This window comes from Streptopelia decaocto, assembly GCF_964273445.1.
Source record: "Streptopelia decaocto genome assembly, chromosome: 3".
In the NCBI taxonomy this organism is placed as follows: Eukaryota; Metazoa; Chordata; class Aves; order Columbiformes; family Columbidae; genus Streptopelia; species Streptopelia decaocto.
The window spans coordinates 80,042,242-80,052,400 of record NC_138656.1 but is presented as its reverse complement, the minus strand read 5'-3'; positions in this window follow the sequence as shown (position 1 = coordinate 80,052,400).

Genomic DNA, 10,159 nt, shown 5'->3' with positions numbered 1-10,159 from the left:
GAAAAAGAAAAAAAAATTCTTATTGCTGATTTGTTACTTTGTGAGAATCTATTATGAATACTAAAATAAGGATTTGTCATTGTTTTGGTTCCTTATTATAAAATCTCCAAATTACAGAATCACAGAATCATTTAGGTTACAAGGGATCATTTCAGAACATCACCAGTTCAACAGATTAACCAGATGAGCATTTCAACACCCCTGCTCAAGCTGGGTCAGCTGGAACAGGTTGCCCAGGACTGCATCTACTTGGATTTCAAATATCTCCACAGATGGAGACCCAACAACCTCTCCGCATGACCTGTCTCGGTGTTTGGTCACCCTCATAGTAAAAAAGTGTTCTCTTGTATTCAGATGGAATTTCATGTGTTTAACTTGTGTCCATTGCCTCCTGTTCTGTCACTGGGCGCTACTGAAAAGACTCAAACTCCCTCATTTTCATTCTCTCCCATCAGGTATTGATCCATATTGATCAGACACACACCCTCCCCAGCACTTACTGGTGCCTTGGGTTATTCCTCCCCACATGAAAGACTTTGCATTTCCACCTGTTGAACTTCATGAGATTCCTATTTGTGTGGTTCTCCACCTAGTCAAGGTCCTTCTGAATGGTTATGCTAACCATCTGACATATCAGACTCTCCTCCCAGTTCTGTGTCACCTTCAGACTTGCTGAGTTTCCCTCTGTCCTATCATTCAGGTGATTAACAAAGATGTAAAACAGTATTGGCTCCAGTATTGACTCCCAGGTACACCACTTATGGCTTGTCTCCAACTGGACTTTCTGCTGCTAATACACACCCTCTGTGCCCAGTTGTTCAGCCAGTTCACAATTAATTTCACTGTTCTGTTCTCTAACCTATACTTTGTCAGCTTGTTTAAGATGATGTTATGGGAGGCAGTATCAAAGGCTTTACTGTAGTTGACATAATCAACATCTACTGCTCTCCCCTTTGTCCACCAAGCCAGTCTCTTCATTATGACAAGGTTAGCAGGTTGGTCAAGCATGACTTGCCATTTATGAATTCACCCTGACTGCTCCTGATCACCTTCTTGCCCTTCATGTATTTTGAAATAGTTCCAAGTAAGATTTTCTCTGTCACCTTCACAGCAGTTGAGGTGAGGATGACTGGTCTGTAATTCTCTAAATCTTTTTTCTTGCACTTTTTGAAAACAGAGTGATATTAATTGTCTCCCAGTCTTCAGGAACCTTTTTCAATTGCAATTACTGTTCAAGGTTTTCAAGAGTGCCCTCTCATTTACATCAGCCAGCTCCCTCAGCGCTTGATGGTGCACCCCTTCAGGCCCAATTAATTGTATGTTAATTTTGTTTAAGTGCTCCCTAACTTTAACCTCCTCTGCTGAGGGTAATTTTTCCTTGCTCTAGACATCCTCTCTGGTCTCAAGGGTCTGGGATTCCTGAAGGCCAGTTTCATGGACAAAGATTGAGGCAAACAAGGCACTGACATTGTCAGCATTTTGCATGTCACTTGTCATCATTTTCCCTGTCCATTTAGCAGTAGCTTTCTTTTACTGTTTATGTACCTTCTTCCTGTTGCCCTTCACATCCCTTGCTGGATTCAGCTCCGGGTTGATGTTTTCTTTTCTGTCCCTATCCCTGAAAAATCAGACAGCAACCCCATACTCTGCCTGGATCACCTGCTCCTCCTTCCACTTCATGTATACCTCTTTTTATGTCTGAGCTCAGTTTGGAGCTCCTTCCTTATCCTTGCAGGCCTCCCATTACCTTAGCTTGATTTCCTGCTTGTCAGGATGGACCTTCCTTGAGGCTGAAGGAGATGACCCTTGAATATGACTTAGCTCTCCTGGACTCCTCCTTAGGCCATATCCCAAGAGATTCTTCCAAACAGATCTCTGAAGAGGATGAAACCTGCTCTCCTGAAATCCAAGGCTGTCGTCCTGCTTTTTGCCCTGCTGCCTCCCCTTAGGATCCTGAATTCCACCACTTCATCCCACTGCAGCCAAAGTTGTCTTTGACTTCCACATTTGTGATCAGTTCTTCCTTGTTTGTCAGTATCAGGTCCAATATAGCAATTTTCCTCATTGGCTCTTCAGTTACCTATGCAAGAAAGTTATCATCGGTGTACTCAAGAAATTTCCTCAATTGCTTGAGCCCTGCTGTATTGTCCATCCAGCAGATACCAGGTTGTTTCAAGTTCCCTGTGAAGACCAGGACCTGTGAACATGAAGCTTCTTCCAGTTGTCTGAAGAAGGCGTTATCTACTTCTTCCTGATCAGAAGGTCCATAGCAGATACCCACAAAACCACATTGGTAGGCTTTGCCCATAAGCTCTTGGGAGAACTCCATGCATTCCAGCTGCTCTCTCACATAAAGAGCAACTTCCCATCCTCATCTTCCCAGCCTGTGCTTCCAAAAGAGCTTGTGACCCTCTCTCCACTTCATCACTCAGTCACTTGAGCTATCCCACTGTATTGCCACAACCCCAGTGAGGTCATAGCATTTCAGAGATGCATTACAGAAGACAAGGAAAGATTTCAATGTCAAAAAAGAGTCAAAATTAGAATCTATTATTAAAATAGCAAGTCCATTGAAATAAAAATGCCATTTCAAGATTTTCAAGACATAAGCCATATATTTATTATGAGCTTTATGAAAAATATTATTAGACTTTGTATGGATAACAGGGAATTTTATTTCTTCCTACAGAATTTCTGGTACTTACCAGTACAGTTGGAATACCAGACTAGACAGACATTAGTGTAATTATCTGTGATAGCTTCTTGTATTATTAAAAGTTCCTCACATGCTGTTGAATAAAATAGAACTCATCTCCTAAATAGAACTCACCTCTTAACTTCTGTTGTCCGATGACCCTTACTATAATATTATAGAGCTATTAAAGTAACAGCAAACTATAACAGAAGAATTAATAATAATAATGAAAGATGAGAATGTATTTAGCACAAAATGAAGATGTTAAGTATAGAAGTAATGAAGTTGCCAGTTAGCAGTGAGAGAAAATATTTTTTAGCTAAAGAGATGCTAGTTCTACAAGTTCAGGTAATGAAAGGAGACAATTAAGGGACCATTTTCCAACCACTGTCTTTTCTTAGTGGAAAATGCAATTATTATTTTTTAAGCAGAGACAGGGTTTTTTTTAAACTTTGTGAAACTTTGTGATTTCTTTTGACAGTTCATTTTAGGAAGAATCAAAAATACATGATGCATTTACCAGAATAGCAGAACATTTTGGCCTGTCAAAAAAAAAGAAAAAAAACTTACTATGTAAAATGTAGATTTTCCAAATTTGGCTTAAAAGAAAACGTCATGGGTTTGAGGTTTGTTTTGGTATTTTTTTGTTTTTGTTTTTTTTTCCATCCGTAAGACAGGCCAAATTAATTTTAAAATATTTATTAAAAATTAAAGGATATAAAATTAATGCAAATTTGATTTCTGAAAAATCCACTGTCATACTAGTTTGCAAATTTATAGTGACATTACTTGCTTTGATGCTAAATCGCAGAGCTTATATTAACAAGACTTGTGATTTTGATATTTTTATTCTGAACTCAAAAATATTGCTAAATGCTACATTACAAAATGCAATTGCATCAAATATGTTCACGAGATACAATCAGAAAAGCTTCCAGAGAGATCTAAAATAACATATAATTGAATCTATAGTTTACAGCTCCAAATTAAACAGATAAGGTCCTAAAATAAACTTTCACTACTGTTAGACTGCTGGTGGACAAAATATTACCTAGTCTGATCCCCAGTGAAGTAGCACTAATGATGGTTTCATGTTAGATAAAAAGTAAAGCAACTTTAACATTTTGGTGAGAAATAATGCAAGACTAGATTTCGTAGCCATCAGTACTGCAGAAAATGAAGTTACACGCAACCACAGCCTCTGAACAGAGGTTAAAAATATAATTTTGTTGTGGTAAAAAAGCAAATGTAATTCTGAGATTTATATGCAAGACTGTTGTGCTAAAAACATTCAGGATGCATTTTTTAGTCAACTTGGTACTCTTAAAAGCACCTGCTGCCTTCTTTTGCATTTTGAAGGACTACAGCTCAGGAAGGATATGGAATAACTGGAGACAGTCCAAAAACAAAATGATCATCGGTATACATACACAACATATATATACCTACAACATATATGATAAATTTTTAAGAATGTAAGAAGAGGTGTCAAAGAAGAAAATTCATCCGTCTTTGTGTAGTCTGAATGTGAAAATGCAATGAACTAGAATTCCAGAAAAAGAGAATCAGAAATCATTAAAATCTATTTAAGAATGAGGACAGTAAGCATTAGAACAGGTTGCTTAGGAAGGCTGCGTAATCTTTTAAAAGAAATTTTTTACAACCATCCCTTAAGAATGACAGGATTACAGTATACACTGTCTTCATGCAAGAAATGTATCCAAGGACTAGATAATGTCATATTTGAAAGTAATATTTTGTACTTCAGGCTAAAAACAGGAGTAACAAAGGGAAATAGTAATGGAAAAAACATGTTTGTACAACACACTATTTTAACTTCACTAGCCTGTACAGGCTATAATCAAGGATTAAACCCTAATTATTCTACATAGTTTGCATGTACAGAACAAAAAGATCATTTCTACTCCCTAAAATTTTAATGCTTACAGTCCATCAGGCTTCTCTGATAAATAATGCATTATAAGTTAAGAAGTAGAAGCGCTTTTTCTTTGAGCTATTTTCTAATGCACTGTTATGTAACTTAGTTCCCAGCATGTTGTTAACCACTCATAAAGATAGTCAGAATGTGCATTTGACCTCTGACAATAGGTACACAAAGAATGACTACAAAATGCATCATGTTTAATATATAAACTTTTTATATATTCTATTTTCTTCTTTCAGAATCAACTGCAGAATGGGTCACTTCAAACCCCACTAAGAAATGTAAATATAGTGAAATATCATTCACCTTTCTTTTCCTCACATATCTTTCCCACAAGGCTTAGGCAAACAATTGTTTCTCAAATTAACACAACAGAACTCTACACAGCCACCAAAATCTCAAGGTCAGCTTTCAGGAAGGATCAACTGAAAAGTATCAGTGCTAAGATTATACTGTTCCTTCTACCTCCCTTTTTGTGCACCTTTGTTTCTGTTTTGCATGATACCATTTTGCAAGATGGATCATAAGTTATTCAGTTCAATTATTATTGTGCTAGTTAAAGGGGGGGGAGGGTGCATATTTTTTAATATATTTTTTTAAGCATATACTAAAACATCCACGGAAAAGAACAAATCCATTTTCATAGTATGATGCGCATCCATGACTCTGTTTAACAAGTATACTACTCTCAAGTATAACTTCAAGACAGTAGGATTAATCATCTGTGCAGATCTCATGCTACCAGCTCACATAAAGCAAAGCCCTTGAACCAAAAGTAGAGGCTGAAATGTGCCTATGGCTGAAGAGCTGATTTGAACACTTTTACAGCTGTGTTAGCTTTTCATAGCATACCTGAAACTCTGCTGGCTCCTCTAGATAAAAGGCTTTTTAAAACAGTATCCACCTTAGCAAAACAGAAAATATAATTTCTCATGGTCTTCTAATTATTTGTATGAAAATTGCAAAAGTTATGAAATGTACTGAATTGTTTTTAATCAAGGTATATGAATCCTCAGATGTACTTGTTTTATACCCAGTAACTTCCTAGAAGGAATTCAGTCCTGCATCACAATTGTCAATCAACCTCCATATTGCCTGCAGCATAACAATATATCATTAGCCAGGACTAACTATCCTTACAATAGAAAATCAGTAACTATAAAATGATTTTCAAGGCATCATCTATGCTGTGACCAGTATTTTCATTAACTGGCTCACATAAGCTGATTTTTAAGAAGTGGGTGGAAAGTGAGTCATACAATAACTCCTAAGACTGAACAGTCTGGGTGTTTCCTAACAGATCCTAGAGAAAGGCACCCTTCCCCAAAGGACACTATATTCCCAGAAAAATCAAGTCATCTAAATATTTCCAAGTGAGCACCAACTTCCATGACACCTCTTGACAATATTGCTCCCTGAGGGTAAACCAGAAATAACTACATACCTGACTATTACATTTATTCCAGTAGAACAAAAAAAATCATGAAATCTATGCACCCAGTTTGCTACCAGCTTCCACACTCATCCATGCAATTGTCTGTATTTTCCAATATTCTACATGTTTTCTCCTGAGCTAATCTGCAGTACCACTAAGGTCTATATTCATACCAATTTATTTTGCAGATCCTACAAGAAGCTGGTCAATTAGAACTTGTGTTTCATTCCAGTTTTGGTAGTACCAATATTAAAACGTCAGTAAGACACGAGAAAGCCATTAATGGCCTACGACTGCCTCTCACTTCTAACACCACACTGAATCATGCTTGAGAAGTTTCTAAGCCCTCAGGATAGGCAGTATCTCTTTTCATCTATTTTAAGAAGCACTTTCATCCAATTAGATGCTACAGGAAATAAATTCTTATTGTTATTATTATAGAGGTACTGAACAATAGAGAATCATGCTCTAACACTAATCTAATGTCAAAAATTGTTAGTGATTGTAGCAATGAAAACTGCAGTGCTCGATCATGTGATAGCTCAGTGAGGTTTCCTTTTCTCTTCGTGATAAATCAGTTGCCAAGTTTGCCTACAGTCTGGAGTGTAATACTAACTGCATGGAGTTCATCCCTCTCTCATCACATAAAACAATAAAATCCTCAAATTAATCAGATGCCTTCATGATGCAGACAGTTTTAACTGCATGATTACGGAAATTACTGCATGCTCTTGGAAACCCTCCAGGCAGTAATGCTTGGCTATACAGTACAAACAGTTATTTTTGTGAACTGATGCACTTTCTTAATGTATCCTGGTCTCCATGATCCTGCTTTGCTATGCCAAATTCTAACAATGTTCCAAAATGAGACCTCCTGTACAGGAAAAGGTTTTGGTAGGCAGAATAGCTCTTCAGGTGCAGTTTGTGTAGAAAATGGCTAAAAGAACAATATGAATTCTAGTCAGTAATATGCACCTAACGTTTTAGGCATCTCAATTACATCCACACAGATATACAGATGGAAACAATGTTGTTTTGCAGAACAACACTGTAATAAAAATGGTAAAACACTTCCCATTCTAGTTCATGAGTTCAAACTAACTGGAAAGGAAGACAAGAATACTTTGAACACAAAACTGGCTTTTTTTGCTTTTCTTTATGAGGAAAATCTGTACTTCATAGTGCCTCCACTATTGAAAATCCTCATTCCATTGTCTAATTTCACATATTCCATCCCATTCTTTTGTGACTCCTTCAACACCAGCACCTTTCACAGTGCAGCCTGATGAGGCAAAATTTACGTTTCTTTGTAGCCTTTTCGCACACAGCTGCACTACCGTTATCAAGCCATGCAATTCCTTTTGGTGGTTTAAGATACTGCATAAATTTGACTTACTTTGAGACAATATTTATGCATAAGACTACAAATTTAAAAATGTTGTTTACTTGGAAATGAGACAAATAATTTATGTCAAGCAACAATCCTTAAAAAATAAAATATACAAACTGTACATTCGTTACTATTCATTCACCAATGGATTAATCATGTACCTAGTGGTCAAAATGAAAAATGAAAATGTAGTAGCTTTAGTATGACAGTTACATGTCTCAATGTGAAATTTATTAGTGTTTCATTTATTACTAAAATAAAAGCTAGTAAAAAGTTGGAATTGCAAATGCAGCACATTGTTTGACAGTTGTACATCTTCATCACTAATATTCCACAAAGAAAAGTCACACTACCAATGAAAATATTCATGTATAATTAAGCACCTGGTCCCTTTAAACCTCACAGTTTGGAACACTGGTGGTAGTTAATTTAACTTTGCAGTGGGTTATGCAATCTTGATCTTTGTTGGTTCCCTTACAAAACTAGACCTTTTTTCATCCTGCACAGCTGTCCTGACCATAAAAGAAAAGCATTAGGCTTCTCTATCCTGAGAAATCTAATGGACACTCTAAAATGGGATCTCTTAAAACTGCACGACTACAGCCTGTTTGAACATACAGTAAGGGAAATCCATGCATGTGCATTTGCATTCTATATATAAATCGTCTTCTATGTCAACAAGGACTGCACTTATTTCTTCTGAAAGTTTGCATGCATTAATGGGTGACTAGCTACTGAAATGCGTAATTACTCTTAGAAATGTGTTGAAATACTATTCAGTTATTTCTTCTATTAATACTAACCCAACTAAGGATGCTTAAATGGTATTGGAACACTCTGAATCCAAATTGATATGTTTTTAAAGACTACCCACAGGCTAAATGTGTAATTTTTTTTTTTTTTAAGTTCACCCTTGCTTTGGCTCCTTTTCTTGCCAATACCACTTAACTCAGATATTTTTAAAGCATTTATCACCCTGTCACCTAAACATTCATCTTCCTTTGAAGAACTATTTCTTCTGCTGCCACTGCTGGGAAAAAAACAAACCAAACCAAACCAGCGCATAACACTACCTAGGCTGAATTGCATTTTCTGCCAGAAGAAAACACCGTTGTCTCATCACAGTTCATTTAATCTGAGAGGAAGCAAAAATAAGGCTTCTAATTTCTGAAAGAGATGAGACTCCAAATCAAACACACCTGTACACTGATTAGTACTCCACAGAAAATCTTGAAAACAATATGTAAATTCTTTCTGTACCATTTCCTTTGTGGGCAGAGAGAAAAAATTGTTTCCCCTCACTCTCTAAGCCATTATGTAACTTTACTTGGAACAAAAGAGCATTAGAAAGAATCACATCTTAACTGGCTAAACCTTTCCAGAAAGGTTCTTAAACTTTGTAAGAAATGAAAGAAGGAAAAAGCATATCCAAATATATGCTAACATAAGTGATGTTGACTATACTTTCTGCATTCATTACCCAACAAATAACCTCCATACAAATCCAGGATATAAAACAGCAGACAGTTCAATAAGCTTGGTAGAGACCGCTATATTAACAAAGTATACCATATTTTGGTGTTCCAGATTTATTAGCTACATTAGATGACTTTTCTTTGTAAGTAGAGGAACTTTCTACTTGCCTGCATCACCCAAACACACAAAAAGTAAATGGAACTTCCTGAGGTGAGTACAGTATATTTCCAATGGCTACAATGCCAATCTTTTTTCTAGCTTATCCTGGCTTTTGTTTTGTTTTGAATTTCACAGAATTTCAGACTGGTTACTGGAAGGAAAACAGAGAGATACATGATTTTGAGACAGACACGACTATTGAGAATAGAAGGAAAGGCTACAAGCACAGGCTATTCCCTCTTTTTTGTCTGTTCTGAAGCCAGAACAGTCTGCTACAGAACAAGTGAGAAGTTACAGGATATAACGGAGAGAAAATGATGGAAGCTGCAGGTAAGATAAGAACATACACTGAAGGCAGGCTAGGGAAAGGTACATCTTGATTTAAGACAGAAAAATAAATAAGCGTAAGATCAAGAAGGAAAAAAAAAATATAACACAAGATGTTAAAAAATAAAGTTAACCAATAATATTACCACAGTCATATTAACCTCTCTTGTTCCACGTAAGCTAAAACTGAACATAATTACTTAGTCTCCTAACTATGCAGAAAGGCCTGGAAGAAATTGTGTGATTTAACAGTTTTGATGGGCTTTGTTTGGTTGTTGTTGGGGTTTTTTGTTTGTTTGCTTGTTTGTTGTTTGTTTTTTATCTTAGCCAGTAGATTTAGTCTTTTCACCAAAAGGTGTTTCAAAATAATATGACTATGCCAGAACAACACATTTTAGTTATTTTCTTCCTTTGGTATTTTTTCCTAACACTAATAAATTTTTATCCTGTAAATACATACTCTTAATGAAACATGATCAAATTGAGCTTCAGATTTACTTTCCCCTCTCTTAAGCTTTCTGATTATCTTATTTTCAAACAAACTTTCTTAGTTCCAGTAGGAGTTCTTCCTCATGGTAAAGTGAAAATTAAAGTTATGTTCTCCACAAAACAGAAGAGCACATTTATACTATTTTTTCTTTTGAAACAGAGAACAAAAAGAAAGAAAAAAAAAAAGAAAAAAACGGTAAAGCAAGAAAAAAGACAACAAAAGAAGGAAAATGCAGTGAATGA